The sequence below is a fragment of the Thermobia domestica genome, chromosome 13 (assembly GCF_964235325.1).
Source record: "Thermobia domestica chromosome 13, izTheDome1.hap1.1, whole genome shotgun sequence".
NCBI lineage: Eukaryota > Metazoa > Arthropoda > Insecta > Zygentoma > Lepismatidae > Thermobia > Thermobia domestica.
The window spans coordinates 155,828,711-155,855,789 of NC_137466.1; positions in this window are offsets into that span (position 1 = coordinate 155,828,711).

The window sequence follows — 27,079 nt, forward strand, 5'->3', positions numbered from 1 at the left end:
TCCAAATTATACTTTTGTACGTACCTGAAGTAAGTGTTAGATTTTCTCGCACAAAATTCCAAATATATCTTTTACAGAACACTAGTTCCTTTTTTCTTTATAAGAAAGAAATAAAAAGATGGTTCTATAAAACAATTAGAGTGAATACATAATAATCACGATAAAACCCATTATAGATGTTGAAAGCAGATAATGGCTGTAAGAAGAAATATTCGATTAAGGTGAGTTCATCGTGAGATTTGTATCAGTGTTTTTACAACGGTTGTGCACTAATTTCCCTCTTCTTAACAATATCCAGATCCGAAAAGATAAAAGGTTGCTATCAAACGAACCATGCCATGTGCGCAGTGCGAAGGCTTTTCTTCTATTGGGATTTATATAAGACTTGAAATATCATAAGAAGTAATCAAGATAGAGAAATCTTCCGCCCCCTCCCCATCTCTTTTTGTAATTAACTTGAACTATATGCTCCCAGGTTAATGAAGGATGGTCCAACTTGGAAAGTCAATGGGCACAAAAAAAAGAAGAAGAAGTTCGTAATGTCTCATAACACTAAGCCCTTTGCTATATGAAAACTTTCAGATACTAATCTTGTGCAGATCCACCTACCCTGGAATCTTCGCAAGATTTGCTTAAAGTGATAAAATAGAAGGTAGAGTTTACGGCAAATAAGAGAAATAATAATAATAATAAACTTATTTATATTCAAGGTAGCTGATCCCGGAATGGTGGGAGCTTATTGGCTAGAGCTCAGCTAATTAGGGGATTTTAAAAAATCATGAAAGTGTAGCAAAAAGGAAACAGGGAGTGGAATTTACGCTAAACAAAAGAGAAATCAAACTTCTTCATAGCTGAAATGGCTGGTCTCAGAATCATGGAAGTGTATTGGCTAGAGTCAGAGGAGCAGAAACTTCTGCTTTAGGGGATACAATATAATTATAATTATAGTAAAATGAATTTGTAGCAGGAAGAGCAGTGTGTTCACGGATTGAATACGGCATATTAAGCCTTTCGCAAGTTGGATTAGGAAACGGTATAGGTTAAATATACAAATTGGATTGGCAAATGATACTTATTAACTCTACGAATACTTATCAACTCTACGAACTACAAGCTACCACATGAACACAAGCAATTATTATTGAGATCTCTATCTCGCCAGATCTTACTCATTTGTATCCCCATCCCAAATCATTGTCATAGGTTTGGATTACCGTCTTCGCTGCCTGAAATCTGGGTTTGAATTCGGAGGGACCTCATAGAGCTTCTGTGATCAAAAGAGATTCTGAAGTAATAATAATAATAATAATAATAATAATAATAATAATAATAATAATAATAATAATAATAATAATAATTAATAATAATAATAATAATAATAATAATAATAATAATAATAATAATAATAATAACCAACAAAATACATTTTTGAACTCTAAATCATAGCATGAATATTGATTATGATGGAGAAAATCGAACATCTAATTAAGATAAAGTTAAATGATTTTAGATAGATATTACAATTTTATTATAAATTAATTTTTAAATTCTTGTGAGAAGTATATACAAAATATAATGGTTAGCGTTTATATAGCAGATGTGTCTATTTTTGAGTTGTTCCATTAATTAGTGCACTTTTACATAGATACTTTTCCTGTCGAAATTACTCAATTTTGATAAGGCTTTAACGTTTTATTTTACAAGTAGTAATTGCGTAACGAGTATGTGTGTCATATCAGGAAAAGACAGGCAGTTATAGATACAAACTGTTTGTTAATAGTGTGATTTGCTACATATGCACTACATAAATATTTTTTTTTCATCAAAATTTAAATTCTCATTTATTATTGGCATTAAACGAGTTACATTTTTAATACCTCAATATATTTTTCAATTATCTCAAAAACTATTTATAACAATTTACCCACAAGCATATTTTGTTCAGCTGTCTATGATGTACCGACTGATATATATATATATATATATATATATATATATATATATATATATATATATATATATATATAATCTTACCTTCGGATAATAGTTTAGTGAAATAGATATTAAAATTTAGGCTCAGTGGTAGAGCGTTCACCTCTGGGGCTTGGGATCCCTGGTTCGATCCCAGCTCGCGCCAAGTGAACTTTGTGGTGGACAAACACCGTGTGCGTGAGTTTCCTCAAGGCTCTCCCGTTTCCTCCCACTTTCTTCATTCCATTATTTCATTGATTTCTCATCATCACCATCTCCTTTCGCCTTGCCGGCATAATCGTGGGACGTAAAACTCAAAGATTTCATTTCATTTTATTAAAATTTAAGAGTTAATTATTACCATGCATTGTCGTCGTGCTAGTGTGTCATAATGAAAAAGGTTCATGTAAGCATATTTCAGTATCAGTTTTCATCTCAGTGAGTGGCATGTTTCTCATATAGACCCTAGCATCAATTTTTAGGTTCACGAACAAATTAACTTCTCTCCATTTTTCTATGAAACTCTTGCTCAGTTCAATAAAGTCTATTCTTAAAAGAGCTGAGAAAAAGACTTATAAAATGCTTAGTGTGAGCATTGTACTGTATGGAAAAGAAACGTGGATATTACGTAAAAGTGATGAAAAAAGACTGGAAGCTTTCGAAACGTGGGTGTGGAGAAGGATAGAGAGAATTAGTTGAGTCGAGCGAAGATGAACGAGAAGGTGTTAGAAATGGTGGGAGAGAAAAGAACAATTTCATATATTGTTGAGAAGAGGAGAAGAAACTGTTTGGGACATTGACTAAGAAGAAACTGTATCATAAGGGACGTTTTAGAGGGTATGGTGACAGGAAAGAGATAGAGAAAGTGAAGGATGCTATAATTGATGGACTATATCAAAACAGAGAAATCGTATGTGAAGACGAAGAGGTTGGCTAAAGACCGTGGAGCATGGAAGCTTTTTATTGTGCTGCAAAAATGTCTTGAGCCGTGGCAAAAATGCGAACTAAAGCTCACACCCCGACACACCCACGCGCTGAGCCAATAAGGGTTCAGCAGCTGCTAAGCAAGAGAGCCTTAGCGAAAGAGAGTGGCATTCTTTCAGCCGATAGCAGCGCCTGAAACGGAAGACTAGGTGTCAAGTCAATGTGGTATATTTATAGTTGCGGTAAGACTGTCATTGGCCTGACAATAATGACAGAATACCTATGATGAGGATGATGATTGATATGTGCCTAATCTTTGAATATTTTCCCTCGTTACACCCTAATGATATTGTAGAATGTTATTTATAGTACTTAATACCCAAAGGTAACTAGAAAATTTAAAATATTTAAATAACTTTAACAAAGTATGCGTTAACATCAAACAGATAACTATGATAATATTAGTTACATGACAAGTAAGTTTTGTTTCATATTGTGAAACTGATAGACTTCCAACCTACGAATGTTCACTAGTAAAACCAAATATAATAGATCTATAACTTTCGGTTACAATAGAGGGATAATATGAATGATTAAACCTGTACGTCGAGCGGTTAAACTATATCAAAAACAGTTTTTCGTTACCTCTTACAGTTATCAGTATTGAAACCGAAAGTTGTACAAGTTCGTAGTAACTACTTCATGGTTCAGTAGAAGAGCAAACCTGAGATGGAATCTCTTCTTGGGATTTGGGATTTGGAATCGATACCAAGAACCGTTTTTCACTTCCTATTACTGCTCTATGGACATTGAATAACACAGCCACACACACAAAATAAATAAATAAATAAAATAAAATAAAGTTTTGTGCACCGGGCCCCAGAGTATGGATTCGATGTATTTTGTTACACAGAACCCAATTTTCGAAACCCCAGGACGGTCGACCGTGTTGGTTTTGTTTTATGGTCGAAAAACATGTGTCCTCCCTGTCTAAAATTGCTCAAAATTTTCGCCCATAACAAAAAATTGATACGGTCAATCATCTTGGGGATTCAAAAGTTGGATTCTGTGTAACAAAATACGTCGAATCCATACTCTGGGGTCCGCTGGATGGAACTTTTTTTTTTTCTTTTTTGGATGGTTGTGTTACATGTATCCAAAACATTTCCTAACCAAAACCGCTCAAGTCTTTCGTCCATAAAAAGGAATTGAGGATCAATCGTCCTGGGGTTTTGAAATTTTGATTCTGTGTAACAAAATACATCGAATCCATACCCTGGGGTACGCTGCACAGAACTTTATTTGTATGGCTGTATTACGTGTATCCTCCCTATCTAAAATCGCTAAAGTGTTTCGCCCATTTAAAAAAAATGACATGATCGATCGTCCTGGGGTTTCGAAATTTGGATTCTGTGAAACAAAATACGTCGAATCCATACCCTGGGGTACGCTGCACAGAAATTTTGTTTTTTTGTATAGCTGTGTTACGTGTATGCTCTCTTTCTAAAATCTAACGTTTTTCGCCCATTTAAAAAAAATGACACTATTAATCGTCCTGGGGTTTTGAAATTTGGATTCCATGTAACAAAAAATACATCGAATCCGTACCCTGAGGTCCGTTGCACGGAACTTTTGTGTGCATATGGAGGGGATGTGTAATTAGAACCAGAAATGATAGTTAATTTCTACCACTTTTGGCTGCAATACACATAGAGGAATAGAGTTGAAAATGTCTGCAGTATTGAACTCGTTTTAAAACAGTACTCGTTACTATTTATTACCGTTTTCTACTATGGCGACCAGTGTAGAAACCGGAAATCGATTTCTACCACCTTCGGTTTACATAGAAATAGAAATATCGAGATGGAAAGTTATTCTTGGAACGCTCAATTCAAACGAAAAAGCATTTTCTCACTCTCTCTTTACCGTTTTTACTCTAGAGATCAGTATTGAAATCGGAAATAGTTATAAATTTCTACCATTTCTGATATTACTAGCAAGATACTAGTGAAGATATTATCTTTTCTTGAGACGCTTAGAAAACACTTGTCGCTACCTTTTTGCTGTTTCAGTTCTATGCAATCAACGTTGAAACCGGAGATGGTTAATTTCTACCACTTCCGATTTGAATAGAGTATTAACGAATGAGATTAAACCTGTTTGGGACGCTACTTCTACTACTACTACTCAGGGCCATAACTTGTGGGGGGCAGGGGGAAACTTTCCCCCAGGGAAGCTCCCATCCGTTCGAGGGGGGGGGCTTTTTAAAACAAAATTTTCTTATTCCATACACGATACGAACATAAAATTATAAATGAAGCATCAAACAGGCTTACTACATAAACAAAACAGCACACGAAAGGTGAATAAAACAAAAAATCGTTGTGGACCCATTTCAGTAAAAAAAAAAAAAAATGTACTATTAAAGCCCTTAAAAATAATATTTATTCGTATCGCTTTGAGATTTGTCAATATTGTCCCTTTAATTAATTTGTCATGTAACTAACGGCCCCGGAGAACTTGTCGTGCGAGAGGGCCCACTAGCTCCGGGGGGCCCATAAAGAGCAAGAGAAGATGGAAAGAGGGTCCAAGAATTAGAAAAACAACTTTTCTAGGGGCCCAAATACACGTATTAATGCTTGCCCCCCAGAGAAAAATCTAAGTTACGGCGCTGCTGCTACTACTTCTACTACTACTACTACTACTACTACTAGTATTACTACTACCACTACTATTAATAATAATAATAATAATAATAATAATAATAATAATAATTCCAGACTATGCTACGTACAAGTGTCGGAAGTCTTATAGAACGTCCTTGTCCGTAGTCTCTCCATCTGTCGACTGGTATCAGAGCCAAAACCGTAAGAAATATCGAGTTTTTTTTTTTTTTTTTTGATCGAGTTTCAACGTTTATCGCCATAAACCAAAAATGGTATTAGACAGCAAAAAACTGTTTCCTTGAAAATGAATCAGCGTCTCAAAACAACATATCAGCGTATCATGACTATCCACAACCCTCTAACAAAACCGGAAGTAATTCAAATTTAATATTACTTCCGGTTTCAATACTGATTTCCGCAGAGCAAAATCAGTCGTAAAATATACGAAGCAGTTTTTTGCAATAGATTCAGTGTCTCATAGGGGATCCAGGAAGGGGGGCGATCGGGGCAATCCCCACAGAAGAGGAAACTTTCTTATGTTATAGCAGTGGCGTATTTAGGGGGGTGGCTTCCGGGCTTAAGCCCCCCCCGAAATCTTACTTAGTATAGTAAAGTAAATGAAATACCTTGCAGAATTTTCACATTTCCAGGCAAAGCCCCCCCCGAAAGTTAGCAAAGCCCCTCCCGAAACAAAATCGTAAATACGCCACTGTGTTATAGATATAAATAAAACCCATCCCAGAGTTTGGGAGCTCTTAAAAGTAGCAGTATTACAACCCCTGCAGAAGTCCGTCCTGGATCCGCTCCTGCATTGTCCCAACAATAGCTTCCCTCTCCTCCGTTGAAACTCTATTGAACTGTACGTGGTGAAACGTAAATGGTTCAAATCAACCATTTCTAGTTTCAAAGTTAATCGTCAGCGAACGAAAAAAGTAATCAATAGCGAGAAGTGGTTTCTTGCGAACGATTCGTCGTCTCAAGAGAACATATCATGGCTATCCGCAACACTATACCAAAACCGGAAGTTGATGAAATTTACTGCTGCTTTCAGTTTCGATACTGGTAGAACAAAAATAATGAGATATCCAGATGCAATTTTTCGCTAGCGATTCAGCGTCCTCAAAATAGGTTCCATTTCTTTCATTAACCACTATTTAAACTGATAGGGGTTCAAATTAACAATTTCCATTTCAACATTTATCGTCAGAGAACAAAAGCAATAAGGGATAGCGAGTAGGCCTAATGGGTTTTTAATAAGAATTCAGTATTCGAGGAACATGTTTTATCTTTGATCATATTACTCTATTGCAAGTAATATGCAATAGAGTAACTATTGCATACTAATATGAAACTACGTACTATTTTAAGTTTGAGTATTAAATTCATATATTCTGGTAGTTTACGTAGTTTCATACTGTGAAACTAAAATTTATTATTATTATTATTATTATTATTATTATTATTATTATTATTAGTAGTAGTAGTAGTAGTAGTAGTAGTAGTAGTAGTAGTAGTAGTAGTAGTAGTAGTAGTAGTAGTAGTAGTAGTAGTATTTCGTACTTAGAATGTAGAAAATATTGTATAAATTGCGTTCATTGCCATATATTTACAAAAATCACATTTTATTATTATTATTATTATTACGTTCTATGTGATTGTGATGTACTTAAAAATACTTATCAGTGAATACTCTTCACTGTATACCTTTTGAACTTACATGGTAATTGCTTGACTACCTTACCCTTCAGCCAAAGACCTTGTGTGTAAGTGAAATGGCGAAAGAAGTTCACCCTGTTATCGGATAGGGAAGTACCTATAACAAAATTCTCTGGTAACTTTCACTTATACAACAATTTCAAGGTGACACATTTTTACTATGTAATCCATGTACTACTACGGCAATAAGCGTCTTATACGTGCGTCGACCTTGCTTACACATTTTTCCTTGAAGTTGATGATTTCAGCTTTGGTTTGCCTTGTTACTTGCGATACATGACAACATCGCAAGCAAACCATATCGGAATTGTAAAAGTAATGGACTAGGTTGTTATTTTATGGAAGTCTGTTCCTTGCGACCAGGTGATGTTTGATTGTTGTTAATATCTGGATTCCTTAAAAACTAGCTTCAGCCGATTTCACAATCATTTCTTATAGAGGCCCTCCTTAAAGTCCAAATTTCCATTGGACAAAATGGTATTAATGAAATTTGAATATACCGGTATTTTATATCACGATGGACAAAATGACATATAGATGGGTTCATTCCCATCTGGTCAATTCCTGGATTCATTCCTATTAGCACGTATAAACAAACGAAGAAACAAGGTGGCTATGGGAATACAAATTTGTAGGCTTACCCTTGAGGTCTAAATTCATAACGCATGATAAAATAGCAGTTATGAAACATTACAGATTTTACTTTATGAGACATGGTTATACTTTATAGTGGATAAAAGCTTACAGATGGGGGGTCCTGAGGGTCCTATCCCCTTCCCCGAAATCCTGACTTATGTATAAATTTAGTAAAATTTTAGGAGCGATTTTACTAATTTAATGTAATTTGCAATCGTAATGAATTTAAATCCCCCTCGAAAAGCTTTGGACTCCCCCAAAATAAATTCCTGCGTATGTGCATGATAGGGAATATATAGTGAAATTAGGGATGGCCAAAACATTCGGATCCAAGATTCGGATTCGAACTTGAATATAGTTCCGGATCTAGTATCTAGATTCCAGTCTCAGATCCAGATTCGTATCTACAATTTGAATGATGGATACAAATTCGAAACCTAAGTCCGGATTATCTTTTTGAAGTATGGGGCCGAAAATTTTAGATTCGTAATCTATGTTAATGAAGTATTACGTGAAATACTGTTATCTTTCTTTCATAAGGTATGCATCGGCAGAAGAATTGAGTGTGGAAGAGAAAAGACTTACAAACCTATATTTTTTTATGTTCCCTGCCTTTATTTTTTCGTCATCTCATGCCATGTAATATATGGACGTGTTTAACGTCCTCCATGTACAAGTTGACCCCAGGGACGGATCCAGGAGGGACGATCGTCTCCCCAGAAGAGGAAACTTTCTTATTTTATATATAAATAAAACCCATCCCAGAGTTTGGAGCTCTTAAAAGTAGCTCTAAGTAGCAGTATTACAACCCCCCTCCCCAGAAGTCCGTCCTGAATCCGCCCCTGGTTGAACCGAGGACCCCTCATAAAGGGTCTTCTCCGTTAAGATGTAAACTTTATTTCATAAAATAGACGAGATTTCATTGTGGTTTACGATAGATAAAATTGAACATGGGCATATTTAGTATGTTTCATAACGACGTAGTTAAATTATAATAATTCACCTACAAGTGTGTTGTCATGATATAAGTATTAAATTACAAGGAATAATTGGCCTATGTATAGTGTCATACCATTTTAGTCAAGTTACAACCAACTGTAATATGAAGAATACAGTTCCCACTAAAACCGATAATGAATGATATAGAAATAATGATTAGTCATTTTTTTTTTTTTATTTTGATGTTGAACATTTTCCTTGTATTAACGTTTGATTCTAACTTAACAACTACAACAATCATTGGAATAGTTCAATGATTCACTGATATTAAATATGATGAGAAAGGTGATTATCTCGAAAATCACTGAACCAATTTTGATGACTATTGCATAGAATTATTAAGAACGACCCAGTAAATTTTAGATATAACATTTAATGTGCCTTCGTTCATCGAAATCCCCTCCCTCCACACACACACACATACACGTTACTTAGGACAATATTTTTCGTTCTTCCTTCTGCTCCTTTCATACAGAATTTGTCTGAATTCTAAGTCTCGCACGAAATTGACATCGTATGAACATTCCTTTTCTTTCCATTCTAGATCGAACATCTAAAAACACTGATAAAACTGTTATTTATTTTAAATTAAAAGTCCAAGTACTAAGTTTCATATTTCTAACATTTAGGTATTCGCTTCCCTTCTTCTTCTTTTCACTTGTTTTCTTTCCTTCTTGGTCACATCGAGAAATGCTGAAATATCGTTTTAATTGTTTTAAATGAACTCTAAAAACCAAATTTTAATGGATTCTGAGATATGGACATCTTATCATAATAACTGCAATGCCCATTTCCCCCTTTTCACATCGAATTTCCAAATAAATAAATAATGGTACTTAACGTCTCAAATCCTATGTGCTGTCTAAATTTCAAGTTTCTAGCTTAAGCAGCTTGACCTAGGTGTTAATCCGTCAGTCAGGAATTCTTCTTTTATATAAGTTAAAGAGATTATACGAAGGTAAGTCAATAAGTATCTGCAATGAGTTTCTTTTTTATTTATAACCACAAGAGTACAATCTTTTTATTCATATCATTTTTCAACATAGTCACCCTGTTTTTCAGTACACCTGGTCCATCGTTGCACAAGCTTTCCGACCCTCTGCAAAAAGAGTTTTGGTTGCGCAGCAAGCCTCGAATGCACCGCTTCCTTCATCTGTTGATCGGAGCTGAATCGACGACCTCTGAGAGCATCTTTAAGAGGACTAAACAGATGCTAATCCGACAGGGCGAGATCGGGACTGTATGCAGGATGCTCAAACACCTCGAAACGCAGCGTCTGAATAGTTTGAGCGGTATAGGCGGTGGTACGTGGACGCACATTGTCATGCAACACAAGAACGTCTTCCAACAATCGACCTCTGCGTTTATTATGAATTGCAGGCTTAAACTTGCTTACCAGCATATCACTGTACCTTCTACTGTTTATTGTTGACTCCTTTTCCGGGCAACGTTCCAGGATTGTCCCTTGTGAGTCCCTAAACACTGTGAGCATCTTTCCCTGCAGAAGGTTGACTCTTGAATTTCTTCTTGACGGGAGATCTGGGGTACTTCCATTCCATACTCTGGCACTTTCTCTTTGGTTCAAAGTTATGAATCCACGTTTCATCGCCAGTGACGATTCATTTAGAAACGCTTCACCTTCGTTAGCATAACGATAGAGTAAGTGCCGACAGATTTTCACACGATTTCGCTTGTGCTCTTCATCGAGTTTTTCGGAATCATCTTGCATAGACTTCGAGAAATTTGAGCGTGTTATTACTAATCTGCATATTGGTTACCACTTCATCAACAGTTACTCGTCTGTCATTCAGAATCAAGGCACGGATTTGTTCAATAATGTCATCAGCGTGCTGGAACTGAACACCCTGCTCTTTCCTCATCCTTCACGCTCGGTCGCCAACTTTTGAACTATTCAGTCCACAGGTAAACACTTCGCCATGGCAACACATTGTCCTCGTATTGTGCTGAAAGTATTCGGTGAATTTTTGTTCCGGGTACACCACCTTCAGACGACAAAAAATGGATGGCAGAACACTCTTTTTCTTTGATTCATAGGGATGGGCACGAGTCGAGTCTAACAATAAGATAATTTTCTCGAGTAGAGTTCCGAGCCGAGTCACTGTTTTTGAGGTCGAATTTCGAGTCGACTCGAATTTGATTAATGATTCATTCGTTCAGCTCATTTTAACTCGTTTGAAACCATGACCTGATTAGATCGGAAAGCTAAAGCCATGAAAAATATAAGCAGTAATATGAATACTTTTAGTGTTGCTCACGACAGGGGGCACTACTCGCATCTCGTCTCGTCTCTATAATGAGACGACAATAGATTTTTATAACGAGATAGCCTCCAATGTCGTGAGCACCAATATAAGTATATATTGTAATTCTGACCATCAAGGCTGAGACCTGCACGGTCGAATTTTTGAGCCCAAGCAGAAGTCCAATCAGGTAGTAATGTCAACCGGTTACGCTCAGTTCAATTGAGCGCACACTCGAGCCGGCTCGTTTGGGATGAGCCATCGAGTCGGTTTAGGTGAGCCATCGGCTCGAGCTTGGTCCGGTGAAACGAGTCCATCGGCTCAGCTGAGCCGATCGCTCGAACCGATTCGAGCCATCAGCTCAGTTCAGTTCCGCTCGAGCAGGCTTGGTTGGGTGAACTATTGGCTTGGCTCACTTCTCGGTTCGGCTCGATAGTGAATTAGCTTTGAACCGAGCAGTTCGAGCTGTTAACAACCCTAAACACGGTCCGATCAGTTTTGAACATGTTCGGAAGGCGCCCTAACTTTTAACAATTTTTGGCTCGGGTCCGAATACTTGTTCCTCCAGAACTCAAACCCAGAACCTCATGAACGATGTATTCCCTTGCCTTCTGAAGTCTTCTCAACGACCGTGATCGGCAGCCAACTAGTTTTTAGTATTCAGATACAAACCGCCTATCTCTTATGGTTATCCACGGTGTTGTTATAATAATAATAATTTGTTGCAGTAGTAGTATCATTGATAATTATATTGTCTATGTAGGATACTTGAAGAGAGTACTTGAAACTACATACAAGATTTAGCTCGATTTGACTCGTTTTGGCTCGACTCGACTCGAAACTCGGCTCAAATTCGAGTCGATTTGGAGTATTATTTTGGAACCGAGCTCTCGAGTCGAGCTCAAAGATGACTCTTTCGAGTCGAGTCAAGTATCAGAGAAAACTCGCTCGAACTCGCTCATGCTCATCCCTTTTGACTAGAGATGCAAGGGCTCGAAAAAAAACCGGCTTTTTTGAAAAAAAACTCGGTTTTTTCTGCTTCGCTTTTTTGCTTGGGAAATTTTGGGCTTTTTTGAAAATTCTGCTTTAAATTAATAAACCAGATTTTGTTTCGCTTCTCTACAACACAAAAAGTCATTTAATTAGTGGTTGATGCCGATAATAATATAAAACCTCGAAAATAAACCATGAATTTCGAAAAGATATTTCAAACAGTTTTACTTCTCAACATATTTACATTATGAATTCCAAAGGATTAACCAATGTATATAATAAGATTTTTTTTTAACCTCCTACATACAAAAGAAAGCAGGGTTGGCAAGAGCCATGGTTGTTTTTGAAAATGCCAAAAACCCGTTTTTTGGGGGGAGTTTAAACTAGGCTTTTTTGGTTTAAACCAGGTTTTTTTGGGTTTAGATATTTTGCTTTAGGTATTTATATTACATATTGACAGAAATAAGTTTGTTTCGCCTTGGTGTTAATATGCAACAACGGGGTTATGCTGGAAGAGGTCACATAAGCTTAAAGAAGTCCGGTCAGTAAATTTCTTAAATTGAGAAACTCCCGCCCTAGTCATCGGGAAAATCCCGTCATTACTCTAAATGTAAAACAATAACGGAAAAAATCCTGTTATTGCTTTGCATGTAAAATTTAAAGGTCAACGTATCATAATCAGTACGCTAAAACTGAGGTATTAAATTACAAATTTAGTGCGTACATATCATTGAAAGTACAATCCAAGCTAATGTTGGAAGCTACGTAGGCAATCGATAAATTTTGTCAATTTATATCAATATATTTAAGCAACCTTGGCTTCTTTATAAAACAACAGGCATTCAGGCATGCAGAAATATACAATTTAGTTTCGTTTCGTATGTTCAGGCTTAACATCCTTACGTAATAACGAGGTTATCAAGGAGAAGACTTTCGCTTAAAGTGACATCCGAACCGCTACTTTGTTTACGCATGAAAGAAGGGTTGTGGTTCGACCGAGAATTGAACATGGGACACCTTGATTAAAAGGTGAAAAGGAAATAAAACTAATGCAGATGGTTTGATGTGTGGAAACGTCACCATGAAGTTCACACGATTCGCATTTTTCGTACCTTTTATTTATTTATTTTTGGTTTAAATCAGTTGTTTATTTAAAAAAAGAAGAAAAACAGCTGGTGTAAAGCAGCCAACCCTAAAAGTAAATACTTAAAAAAAAAAATACTCAAATAAGTAGCAAAATTCTATGTAATATTTTTACTTCAAAATATTCCATACCCTCTTTTTGGAACAAAATAAAATTAAAATAAAACATAAGAAAAATACTTAGATTTATATGATACACTTAAAGGCTGCACACCTAGAGCTTTTGGTTTTGTATATTCTTGAAATTCTACAGTTTTATATAAGCACAATCACAGTTTATTCAGTCCTCAAGTTTTCTGTATTTTTAACAAGAGGGATTGAACATGAAGGGTGTGAGATAAGAACATGGTAACCCATAATTTTACTATTTTAAGAAATTAGAAATTTTCTGCTGCACAATCCATTTTTAAAGTCGGAAAGCTGATTTTTCACATAAGCCTATACATGAGGGATTAAACGAAGCGGTATGCGTTGCTGCCTATCTGATGCTGCGTAACTCAGCAATTGAAAATTTGTTAGTTACCATGTTCTTGGCTCACACCCTTCATATCATTATGGAACTCTCCCCACCCCACCAACACACACACAAAAAAAAAAAGGACTACGGAATACACTATATTTAAGTTAAGATAAATACAACTGCACAACAAACATGATTGACTGAAGCTTTTGCGCTTCTATCGAGAAGTCCGGAATTCAACTCAGCATTCGACCATTCTGACAAAACTTTTCTTCATTCCATGTATGAAGTAGAAATAGTGCGTGTACTGTGAGTTGGCTGACTTCATTTCTTATTGTTTTTAAATCGTTATTATTACTAATTACCAGCAGTGACGGTTTTGCGAGGGTTAGGGGGGGCGGTCTTTCGGACTGAAGCCTGTTCCCCAAAATTACGGAATGTCTAAAACAAACGAAATATCTATTAGTTATGCCTTTACTCATAAACTTTAAGCTGCCGTTAAATAAAAATTACGAATGCTTAGAAAAACTAACCATTAGTAAGAAAAAAACCCTTCCAAAATACTTTTCTAAATCCGCCACTGATTCTCAGTATAAAATGATCTTCAAGGTTGTATCCGGAAGATTATCGCTAAATATATAAACGAAACGAAATACAGTATTAGTTATGGCTGTACTCATAAACTTCAAGCTCCTCCCAAATAAAATTAGGAGATTTTAGAAAATGAAACAATCAGAGAAACTCGTCCCAAAGTACGTTTCTAAATCCGCTACTGATTATTTGTATAAATTAGTATTCAAGGTTGTATCCGGAAAATTATTGCTAAATCGTTGCACAGCTACAGTATAACAGAAATGTGGAAGTACGGTTAGACGGATATATTGAAAAACGTACGCTTTGACGGATATATAGAAAAACGTAAGTTTAACTTCTGCGTTAGAAGCTAGAGTACTAAGCTCTTAGAAATGAAACAGACGACAAACTGAAATGATGTTGAGAAGAAAAAATATCGATAACTCAAAAGTTAAAATAAAGTTAAATAGTCTCTAAAATTGCCCTCAAATACTACATTCTTCATGTTAGCTTTAATTCGTAAAACATGTGCTCCATCCATCTTGATGGTGAATTTTAGAGCGAAATATGGCATTTAGGTCATGGAATTCTTATCTAAGTATAGAATATACTATAAGAAAGCTATTTAGATAGAAAAATCATGAAAATGAAAAAAAGCCAAAATTTCCAAAATTCTCGTTTTTTTTCCAAAAAAAGCCGGCTTTTTATGTGAAAAAAACCATCGATTCAAAAAAGCCGGCTTTTTTGCATCTCTACTTTTGACCCCCACAGACTGTGGCGCGGCTATCTTTACTTCGCTACAGAGCAAAGTGGACTGATGTGGTAACGGTGCAACGTACACCGACTAAGCCAACGGTGACACCTAGCTTCCGATGAATACACATGCCGTAAGCCAGCCTGAAAAGAAATAGAGAAATAGACCTATTGCAGTTACTTATTGAGTTACCATCGTAATTATTTTAGCTTTCCTCGTTGCAGATTCTTCATAAATTCAGTTTAAAATCCTTCCTTGTTCACCATATTTTCCTGACAGGGATGACCAGGCAACACAACATGCAGTTGAAGACTTCTCCGCATCCAAACTCCAGACTTCTTTTGACACAGAATCCAATCGTTGGCTGAGTTATGAGAAAAGTATGTAGTTGTATACCGCGACTATTTGTGTTAACTAGGTATTGTAATTTACTTTCTTTTCTTGTTTTTTTCCTGCCTTTGTAAATGATACACTTCGGGTGGATATTTCATTCACAGCAATCTACTACTTAGAGTGTATTTTCCTTTTTTCGGAACTCTGTTCTCTAACACTACTCGGGTGATTTTGGTCATATTTCATAAATAAATACCTTATTAACAACCCTAAAATGAGGCGTAAATCATTTCTCATAAAAAAAAATCCACAACGGGGTAGTTTACTCTTGGGTGTGAGTTTTCCTGGGATGAAGTTCTCCGAAAACACCTATAAAATAAATTTTATTTACATTTAATAAATAAATTTTTCAGTAGGCCTAATAACTGTAGCCATTTAATTTACGAAATGGAACAAGAAAGTTTAGTGTGGTGGTGCGTACCTCTTTTGTAGTCGATTTTTTTTTTTTTTAATTTAGCTTCCCTTTTCAGCAGCGAAGATATGTGAGACGTAGGCCTATAGCTTAACGTAGAATCCGAATCACATGAGCTCCCGCCGAGTATCGAATCCAAGTCTTCCATACCAAACCACTTAGCAGAAGGGAGCTCTTTTTTGGATGACATTTATATGATAAAGTTTTATATAAATCTTAAGCTATATCCAATAACGCTTACCATTGTCTAATGTGGATCATTTGAGCCCTCATTCAGCAGAATAGTAAATTGGAACCAGAACATGGATATGATAAACAAGGCAAAGAACTTAAAATCCTGAAAGTTGCTCATAGTAAGATTCTCACTTTTTTTTAAATATATAAAAGGTAATTCTAAAATTTATCTGCGTAATATTGTAGGAGGCACTGTGGTTTAGCGGTAGAGCGCTTACCTCTGGTAGGTGGGGTCTCTGGATCGATTCCGGACCGAATAAGTTTGTGGTGGACAACATTGTGTCCTTGGGTTTTCGCGGGATATTCCCGTTTCCTCCTACATTCTTATTCCACCAGAGCTTCCATCATCATTCACTTGTCTTAATCATCCGTCTCCCCTATCCTAAAGGACACAATCATGAGACGTTACACTAAGAGATTCCATTTCACTATATTTGCGTAATGTTCTATTCTCTGCGTATTATTCTGTAGCTAGTACGAAATACTATTAGGAAAACTAATCAATGTTTATGAGTTGGTCTTTATTGTTACCCAAATAATTATCTAATCATAAGGCGTCATAATTAATTGGAAGACCATACTGTACTTTGAAAATGGGAATAAATTAAAAATTATTTCATTTCACTTAGGAGTATTTCCAAAATATTAAATAATTACATACAGGAACTTTAGTCTTTTTTTTTTTTTTTTTTTTTAACGGGAGATAGAAAGCTCCTTCGAATTGGAGAGAATCGAATAAAATAAATGTTCGTATTTTGTACATAAAATAGATTTACTACTGCATTTCTCAAAGATATGAATATCTAAATGATATATGTAAGTTGAAAGATTGTATAATTTCAGGGGTAAATGTAAGAGGAATTTGCTGGTTTGCTATTTATTCAGATAACTTTACCGAATGTAATAAATTGATATGTATGTGTAGAGAGAATTCCTCTGCTAATTATAGAACTAATATTAGCAGAAAAATCAGTCGTTAAGTGTTCGGTTGGTATTCAAATGTTCTACTTATCGTGTAGAAGTAGTTGGACATTCTGCATTCAAAATGATACGAAATTCTTTATTTAACGTGATTAATGAAAGAGTAATTATGAAAAGATTGGTTAGTCAGAATATAACAGGAAACAGACCAATCTCGAGAAAGGCCATGGACACAATGCTGTCAACCACAAACATACAAGCGTAGGATCGAACCAGGGACCTCTTGCACCAGAGTTGAGCACTGTGCCACTGAGGTATTGTGCTGCTGCAAGTTCTGTATTGTTTGTGAAATTACGATAAAATGTGTAAAAGAGATATATTTTTTAGAAACAATGCTAGAGGTATGAAGGATTGTGCGATATTTTGATATATCGATTGATAGTTTCAAGTATCGAAATATAGGAATGGAAATTTGCTGACTGATATTTCTATATTTCCATATTTTTCGACATATCTATCAAGTTTTGATTTTTTGTCGACTTCAATTTTCGATATATCGATCATGTTTCGACATTTGGTTGACATCGATTTTCAATATCCAAATCCGGTTATCGCACACCCCTGGAGGCACTGTGGCTTATTGGTAAAGTAATAGGTTTCTCACTTAACAACAAGCTCTGACCATTTTGTGGTGAAGAACATCTTATCAATGAGTTTTCTATGCATACTTTTTATGATCATTTTCCATTACCATTTATTTGTACTTTTTATTCGTTTTCTCCAATCTCTACAGCACTTAACCAACCATGAGATGAGATACTAAACTAAGAGATATATCATTTCCTCTGAGTAAACACGTCAAACTTGTTAGACAGATTTGTCTGGAATGTGGCTGCATTATAAACTGACATTACTTTTTTTGAACTGGAAACAATTTGCTCTAACTTAATCCTGCTTTGTCTATCCAATAATATTTCGTAATCATCCTGTTCAGTTTTTATTCATTTTTTTTATGTCAAGAGAGATACAAATGTCCAATTGTATATACCTATGTAGTACAATTTTATCTACAATATTATGAACATAACATAAATAATCGCTACGCCACTACAAAACATGTGACATGTTAATATGACGCGTTTCCCAAGTTTAAAAGCGGTTAAGTATGTGAGATTCGTTTTTAAAGGAGGTGCCTATCTATCTATGTCTTTCCTAGTAAGGACTTGTTGGTCGTTAGGGTTAAAACCAGACCAAATTTGGCGAACAAAGACGGCCAAAGAAACAAGTGCTATACGATTTGACTCTCTCTTTTTTTTTCTTACTGTACTCGTCAACCATTACATCAGCAGCCCCGTTGGACGGCCTTGCCATCTTACATAAGAAACAAGAAGATTAACCTTGTCTCTGTGTATGTTACAGGGTTCTCTCTTGGTCATATTGACGTTAGAATGATTAATCTGGGAGTTGGGTCAATGCGGCCAGGGACCTGCATATAAACAGAGAAAAAGGTTCAGAGTGATCAAGATGGTTGAACAATGACCTTTTTGTTTCCATGTCTCCTTTCGAGTTAAGTTGTTCGATGCCAACGGCCAACAGGCGGAAAAGGGCATCAAAGATACAGCCATAGACAAAAGAGAAAGAAGATGAAAAAGGTCTTCCAGGCATTTCTTCTGTATTTGTTCATAATATAATTGAAAGTATTACATCCTTATACAGGTCAAGGTACTTCCAGGTTTAGTAAAACAATATTGTCTTCCGGTTTGCTATATTCTTATAATATTAATTCGTGCTTATTTTGGCATTGTCCAAATATGGTTATTCCGAAAAAGGGGTCTACTTTCTAATGAGGAAACGTGTTGCGAACGTGTAAGGGCGTGGTTATTTAAAATCTTTACTAGTTTGTCTGTAAGGAAATGATACATTTTTCTATTTCCAAATTTCTAAGCAATTCGTACATAGATTGATTGGATTACCAATTACCAACAATCAATAGCGTTCCCGGGGGCTTAGTTTGGGGTATGAGGTCTGTCTTAATATTAAGTTTTTATAATATTTTCCTATGTATTCGTTTCCACCACATTATTATTATTATTATTATTATTATTATTATTATTATTATTATTATTATTATTATTATTATTATGAACTGGGGTCTCCTGTCCCGATAAAACGCAGGAAAAATAATCCTCTTATTTTACATAAGGCAGTGGTTCCCAACCTGTTGGGCGCAAACAACTAACAGAAATAAACTGTGAGATTATGAATAAAACACGACTTGTAATAACTGTTTACAATTTAGCTTTCGCACATTTCATAGACACTATGTGTTTGATATTTTGTCTTTCCTATTCATATGCAAGATTTCTGTAGGTAATTAAAGACTTAAATACAAAATTGGTTAAATTGGTGCAAATGTAGTTATAATTAGCCGTTATTATTGTTAGTATCTGAAACTGTATTCGTATTTCATGAATAAAATTCTGTCTCCTCTTTTCTCAGTTCTCATAACTAAAATTTTCTAGTCTCGTATTTGATCACTAAAATTCTATCTGGTCTAGTATCTCATCACTGAAATTGTTTCGTCTCGTCTCGTATCTCACCAGTAAAACTGCTTCTTCTCGTAAGGTGTCTCACCACTTAGATTATATTTCTTCTCGTATCGTATCTCACCACTAAAATTGTGTTTCGTATCGTATCGTATCTCACCGCTAAAATTGTGTTTCGTATCGTATCATATCTCACCACTAAAATTGTGTTTCATATCGTATCTTATCTCGCCACTAAAATTGTGTTTCGTATCGTATCATATCTCACCACTAAAATTGTGTTTCATATCGTATCTTATCTCGCCACTAAAATTGTGTTTCGTCTCGTCTCGTATCTCACCACCAAAATTGTTTCGTATGGTATCGTATCTCACTACTAAAATTGTGTTTCGTATTGTATCGTATATCACCACTAAAATTGTGTTTCATTTCGCATCGTATCTCATCACTAAAATTGTGTCTCACCTCGTCTCGTGGACAGCCTAGTTCAAGAAACGATCTTTTATCTAAAGGCTAATTAAACTGGAAACTAATTTTTGATTTAAATTCGATCTGAGACATGGAGCTCAAATTAATAATCCTTTCTTTCCATAGAGTAGAACAATAAGAATAATGAGTAATTGTACAACACTAAAAAACAATCATGTATCTTCTTTCTTAAAAAAATATAAAGGCCAATATTTGAATTACATTTATTACTTTTTTTTTAAAAAAAAAAAAAGAATCATTTCTTTACTATTTCTCCTTTCACTGTCTTTATTATCCTTCATTTCTTGTCAACTTTTAATTCTTAGTTATGAATCGTAAATAAACAAAGAGGCGTTAGGAAACCTACTTCTGTCACCTTCTCGCTTAAAAGATTTCTTCATCGCAGTTGCCTCTTCGCTTTCTTCTGTCTGCCAGCCATTTCCTTTTTATCGTCAGTGTTTGGTGCTTAGATGGAAAATTACTTAGCGGACGTGACATCACATAGAAATTGCAATTTCATTCTGATCGCTTAACACCCTCTTCTCGTTCAACAACAAAATTAAGAAGGAAAAAAAATTGTAGAAAGAAGAAAGTAAAAAAGAAATAATAGTTTGTAGTAGTAATAAAAAAGAGAATTGAACTTGAAAGTTGAAAATTGCTTTGAATGGCGAAAATTGTTCTTAAATTACACTTAAATTTCTTGACGGTTTAAAGTAATAATAATAATAATATCACAAAATAAACGAATTCTTTATATCTTCTTCTTCGACGTAAGTTATTATTTTTAAGTTTCAACATGTCAGAAAAGCTTATGTCTTCTTTACTAACGGATAAAATTATCTTTAAACCTTACGCAGGCGCGTTGGGGTATAACGCACCCCTCTGTTAGTTTTTATAATGTAGCAGCATTGTTTCTTTAGGATTTCAACTGCTATTTTAGGTATTTGTCCATTATTCTTTAAGAAGCAAGCTGATGCAGTAAAATGTGTTTCATACGCGTTTGATTGGAAAATATTCTTCATTTATTTCAAGAGGATGTAAATTAGAATCATAATGGAATTACAGAAAAATATCATGAGTCGAAAGTTACAAGCAATTTAATACAGTTGGCAATCCTGGCTTTATCAATATGTTTAGAAATTAATAGTTAAGTAATTTTCTATGTATTATAACAGTGATGTGTAACTAAATAATGTTAAAATGGTACTGCATCAGAAAAATTATCATATTATATATAAAGGTAGATAATTTTCATTTAGTTGGCAATCCTGAGTATAGTATTACTTATCATAGTTTATATATGATATACCATGACTGCATTAGTAGTTTAAAAGTGATTCTGCGTATGATTGCTAAAATACACGAAAATAAACATATGGGGGTATTATATACCCCACGCGCCTGCTAACGTTACGGGAATTGACGCGCCTGCTTAAGGGTTAAGTTTATTTTCAGACTTCATCATTGTGCATCCTTACGATTCACTACATTTTGACAATAACTTTTAACAATAGTTTCTTTACGATAAATCAGAGTAAAAAGGAGGGGGAGCGCGGAGAATTTAACGATTGCTCTCAAGGAATAAAGTTAAAAAGGGCGTTCTAAAGAATGATAAGATCATTTCGTTCTGGAGTGCAACAGGGAAGACAAATCTAGTGATATTCTACGTGGGCCGTTCAATATATATATTTCCCTATGCTGTAAAATATTTATTTTTAAGATACATTTCTATATTATACATACATGTGTAGGTGTGTCCTTCCTAGCCTTTTCACGTAATCCCCATTGAGATACAGGGATTTGTCTCACCGTTGCACCAATTTTGTTGAAACCCTTTGGAAAAAAAAAAAAAAAACAGGGTTCTGGCTTTTTAGTACTCTCTTCACATTTCGCTTTACTTCTTCATCTGTTTCGAAACCTTCACCTTGCAATACAGACTTTAACAAAGGAAAAAGATTGAAGTAACTTGGCGCTAAATTGAGACTGTATGGAGAGGGGGGAGCCGTTCACACCCTAATTCTTCAATTTTGATGATTTTGATTTTGGGTTTATCGTCCCGTTCAGCAGCGAGGCTATATGAGACGTGGACCTACTGATTAACGTGGAATCCGAACCACATGAGCACCCGCCGGGAATCGAACCCAGGTCTCCCACGCCAAAGGCGCGTACGCTAACCGCTTAGCCACGGAGGAGCTCTTCTTCAATTTTGTGTGTTGTTTGAGTGATGAGTGAGGGTGGCCATTATCTTCAAGAAGAAGAGACCAAGTCGCTTATGTTGAATTGCGTTTCCCGGAACAAGCGCTCAGGTTCGACATAAGCGACCCATATACACATGTATATATAGTTTGCAAATGTATCCTAATATATATATATATATTACAGTTTAGGAAAAGTTATATATTAAATGATTCACGTATAATCATAACGGAAAAGATTCGCCATTCATGCATTTTTTTAAAAAGCAAATTTTTGTTATAAACACCCGCTACATTTACAACACTGATAATCAACTGTCTTTTCATCTACTTTCTTACGTCTCAAATTAGCATTTAACAACATGTTTGTTCCTAGTATTTTTGTTCTAAACACCGTAAGTTAATATCGCTTGTGTGACACTTAGAAAATCTTGCTGTTTTAATCATTGATATTGAACCAATTGGAATAGTCTACTCTCTGTCTTTCACCTTTGGTGAATGAGTAATTAACCCATTATTTAATTAATTTTTGTTATTTCAACAAGAAGCAAGTGCATAATTATGAATATAGCATAAATATTCATAAAGTATTCCTTTTTTTTTTAACTCTAGAAATATGGAAGTCTTGTATGCATGACAGACATTTAAAAAGATGAACATTTTCAGATGTCACAGAAATATTTATATTATTTACGCGACAAACCTCTTAATGACATACTGAGAAAAGATACCGTATAATTGAGGGATTCGGGGCAAGATTACTGGTAAGTGACATTTTTTAACTTTCAAGTAAATCGTAAAAGAAAGTTAAACATTTATATGCAATACAATGCAATGACATATACTAAACAAGCATCCCTTGCAATCTACAGATATATTTCCAAACCTAAAGCTACCTATGTAGTATTCTGGAGGCACGGTAGCTTCCAGATAGAGATACGCTTACCTCTGGTGCGTAGGGTCTCTGGTTCTATTCCCAGTCAAGTAAGTTTGTGGTGGAGAATACGTATCATGTCTGTGGGTATTTTCGGATACTTTCATTTGCTCCCATATTACCATTTTACCAGTTCTTCCATCATCATTCATTTATCTTAATAATCCATCTATTTTTAGTCTAAAGGACATAATCGTGGGACGTAAAACTGAAAGATTTTACGTGCTATTCTGTGGTCCGATCCCAACCTACTTTACCTAGTTACTCAATTTCGCCGGAAGTGGCTTTTACACCCTCCATTCCAAAAGAAACCGAACTTTTGAAAACAAATAGTACCACTAGTGCCATCTGTTGTAATATTTTACCGGTAGATGGCGTAGTCCCTCATTGACAACTGGTATAAATGTCATGACATTTGGATGCACGGCAACAAAGTTATTGCGTTTCAACTGTCAGTGTGTTGTGTACATCGGTCGGAAAATGAGTTTCAAACATGGAGCTGCAATTGAGTTTTGTGTTAAGCTGGGTAAAACTTTTAGTGAAACGCACCAAATGCTACAAAATGCATATGGTGATGAGTGTCTATCCCGTACGCAAGTTTACGAGTGGTTCAGGCGATTCAAATCGGGTAGAGAGACGCTGGATGATGACGAAAGATCAGGCCGTCCCAGAACGGGATTATCGGAAGAAAACATCGAAAAAGTGCGTGAATTCATCAAACATAACAAAAAATCGTCGGTGAAAGTTATTGAAATGGAATTAGGCATTCCTCAAACAACCGCATACCGCATTTTGACCGAAGTTTTGGGCCTTAAGAAGGTTAATTCGCGGTTTGTACCACACAAACTCACCGAAGACCAAAAAGTTGATCGAATTGCGCATTGCAAAGACATCGTTAAAAGTGCTCGGCAGGATCGAAACTTCTTGAAATCGATTGTAACTGGTGACGAGACGTGGTGTTTTGAATATGAGCCCGAAACAAAGCGGCAAAGTGCTGAATGGAGAGCGCCGGATGAAGGAACACCCAAAAAAAGTCGCTTGGTGAAGTCAAAAGTTAAGGTGATGCTGATTTGTTTTTACGATTCAAAAGAAATTATCCACAAAGAATTTGTTCAGCCCGGCCAGACAGTCACTGGAGAGTTTTACTTGGGCGTCATGAAGCGTTTGCTGGCAAGAATTCGTCGTATTCGGCCCGAATATCGCGAAATCGGCAGTTGGACTCTTTTGGACGATAATGCACCATCACATCGTTCGCGACTTGTAACTGAATTTTTGGTCAAAAATCACATTATTCGGTTGCATCATCTGCCCTATTCACCAGATCTCGCTCCGTGCGATTTCTATCTGTTCCCGAAACTGCATTTGGCGATGAAAGGAAAGTGGCACGCATCGATTGATGCCATTGAGAAGGCGACGACCGCCGTCCTAAAGACCATTCCAATAAAGGACATGGAGAAGTTTTTTGACAACTTGTTGGAGCGTGCAAATATGTGTATCGATGCAGAAGGGGAATACATTGATTAATAAAAATGATTTGTTCCAAAATGTACATTGCTTTTTTGTTTTTTTAAAACGTTCGGTTTCTTTTGGAATGGAGGGTGTACTATTCTCTTCCCCCGACCTCTCAATTTAGCGCTTACCTCTGGTGCATGAAGCCTGTAGATCGATCCCCGACCAAGTAAGTCTATGGTGGACAACATCGTTCCCTGGGTTTTCTCAGAGTGCTTCCGTTTCCTCCCGCATTCGCATTCCACCTGTTCTTCTATCATTGTTCGCTTGCCTTAATCATCCGTCTCCCTCAAGCTAAAAGGCATAACGTCAGACGCTAAACTGAAAAATTTCTTTTATTTCATTTATCATACCGGCTACAGAAATAATAAAGTTTTCTTTTTCTTTCTTTTTTTTTTTTTCGTTCGGCTACAGCTGAGTGTTGTATTTTCTTGGAAACTGAATATTGTAACAATATTACCGTTAACAATATTTACAAAAATGTTCAATGTTAAGTAGGGTACTTGTATACAGTATCCTCTCTCTCTCTCTCTGCTAACTGCTAATACATGTTCTACAAACTTACTGAAACTTTAGTGCGGGAGTTCATGGGAGGTTGAAATATGAACCCCCCTTGAAATTGCATTTTTGTGTAAACTGTGAAGATTGAAAAGTCACTTTCAAGATATTAATAATGGAAAAATTGAACAACTGTAGAAATCTTTATGCTATCTTTTCCCAGACTCCTTACTGAAAAGAATTATTTTCACGACTAACAAGAAATACGAAGTTTTGGACATTGATAGGAGGTAACATTTACATACCAAGAAAATTCAAACACTTCGGGGTTTCACTCCATGGGAGGAAACAGCATACCTTCCAGAGTGCCCCTTTAGTAGAGTCGAAATTGAAAAAAAGGAAAAACTAACTCCTACAAAAATGATTTTTTTATTTTAAAGTAAAGCCAATACTCTTCCAACCAACATAAAAATATACACAAATGTAGTTATGTGAAGTATACTTTTTGGCTGTCATCGTGAAGAAATGGAGCCAGATTTTTTTTTTTTTTAAAGCATCATTTAGGGTATAATATAGAAATTTTAATGTTGAACGCAAATGTGATGTTGATTTTGTTTTTTGAATTCTCATCTTTTCTTAAACTATTTACTGCGACCAGTCAAATTAAATCTACGTACAAAAAGTTATGATATCCCAATCCAAAACACTTCGTGTCAAAAAGAAAAAAAGTTCCGAACGAGTACAAAATTATTTGTAGTACTGAAATTCTGGAAGTATTCGAAGAACTTGGCCCACTAATTACGTTATCTATACAACCAAATTCTTCTTCCAAGATAAGTTACGATATCGATTCTGCCAAGTTCTTGAAATATATTTCATCATTTTGAAAGTATTTGAAGAATTTGGCCAACTTGACCAACTGTTACAACTGATCATTTACCTTGGCTGAAGAGTTTGACTGTATTGGTAACGTAACTAGTTGGTCAAGTTCTTCAAATAATTTCAGAATGAATTTCAAGAACTTAGCAGAATCGATATCATAACTTACCTTGGATGAAGAATTTGCCTCTATAGATTACCATTTTTGTACTCGTTCGGAACTTGGCTGCTTTTTGACACGAAATGTTTTGGATTGGGATTTACAGATACAATACAATCTGGATCCGAATACATTTTATTTCAGAACCAGATCCAATAATAGACTACATTTGTGTGCAGGGCACGAGAATAATCCAAAGTTATCTCAAATCTGTAGCTAAACCACCGCTATTCTGTAGCTTCAAACTCTTTGAGTGTGGTTCCATTGTTGCTTTACGAGAAAACCTAGAGAGAATATGAGTGAAGTGAGGAAAGTTTATAAATGCCTCAGGTATTTATCACATACTCCCTTCAAAACCGTTAATAATGCAAAATTGAAATAAAATGTTTATAGTTCCCGCAGTTATCCCTTATAGACTAAAAGAAGCAAATCAGAAACGCAAATGATTAATTATGGAAGAATTGATGAATAAGCGTAGCTAGGACATGCACGATGTTGTCTCTTATAAATCCAAATGTTTTATCATCGAACTAGAAGCCTCTAGCAGCAGAGATGAGTCCCTAAACCACAGTGTCCCCAATTCAAAGTTTTACATGTCCAGAACAAAAAGCTTGGCTACGTTATTGACATATTCTACAATGTTTTTTCTTACGTTAGTACAAATTTCACTTTCGCAGCACAAAGTAGAACAGATTTCAAACAACAAAACATTCTCTGTACAGCACGTGTTTATTGTATACATGTCTCTTCTTGGATTTTTTTTATTGATCATAAATCTGAATTACTACATTTTTATGTGTTCTTGTTATAACTAGAATATCGTGCCCTTCACCA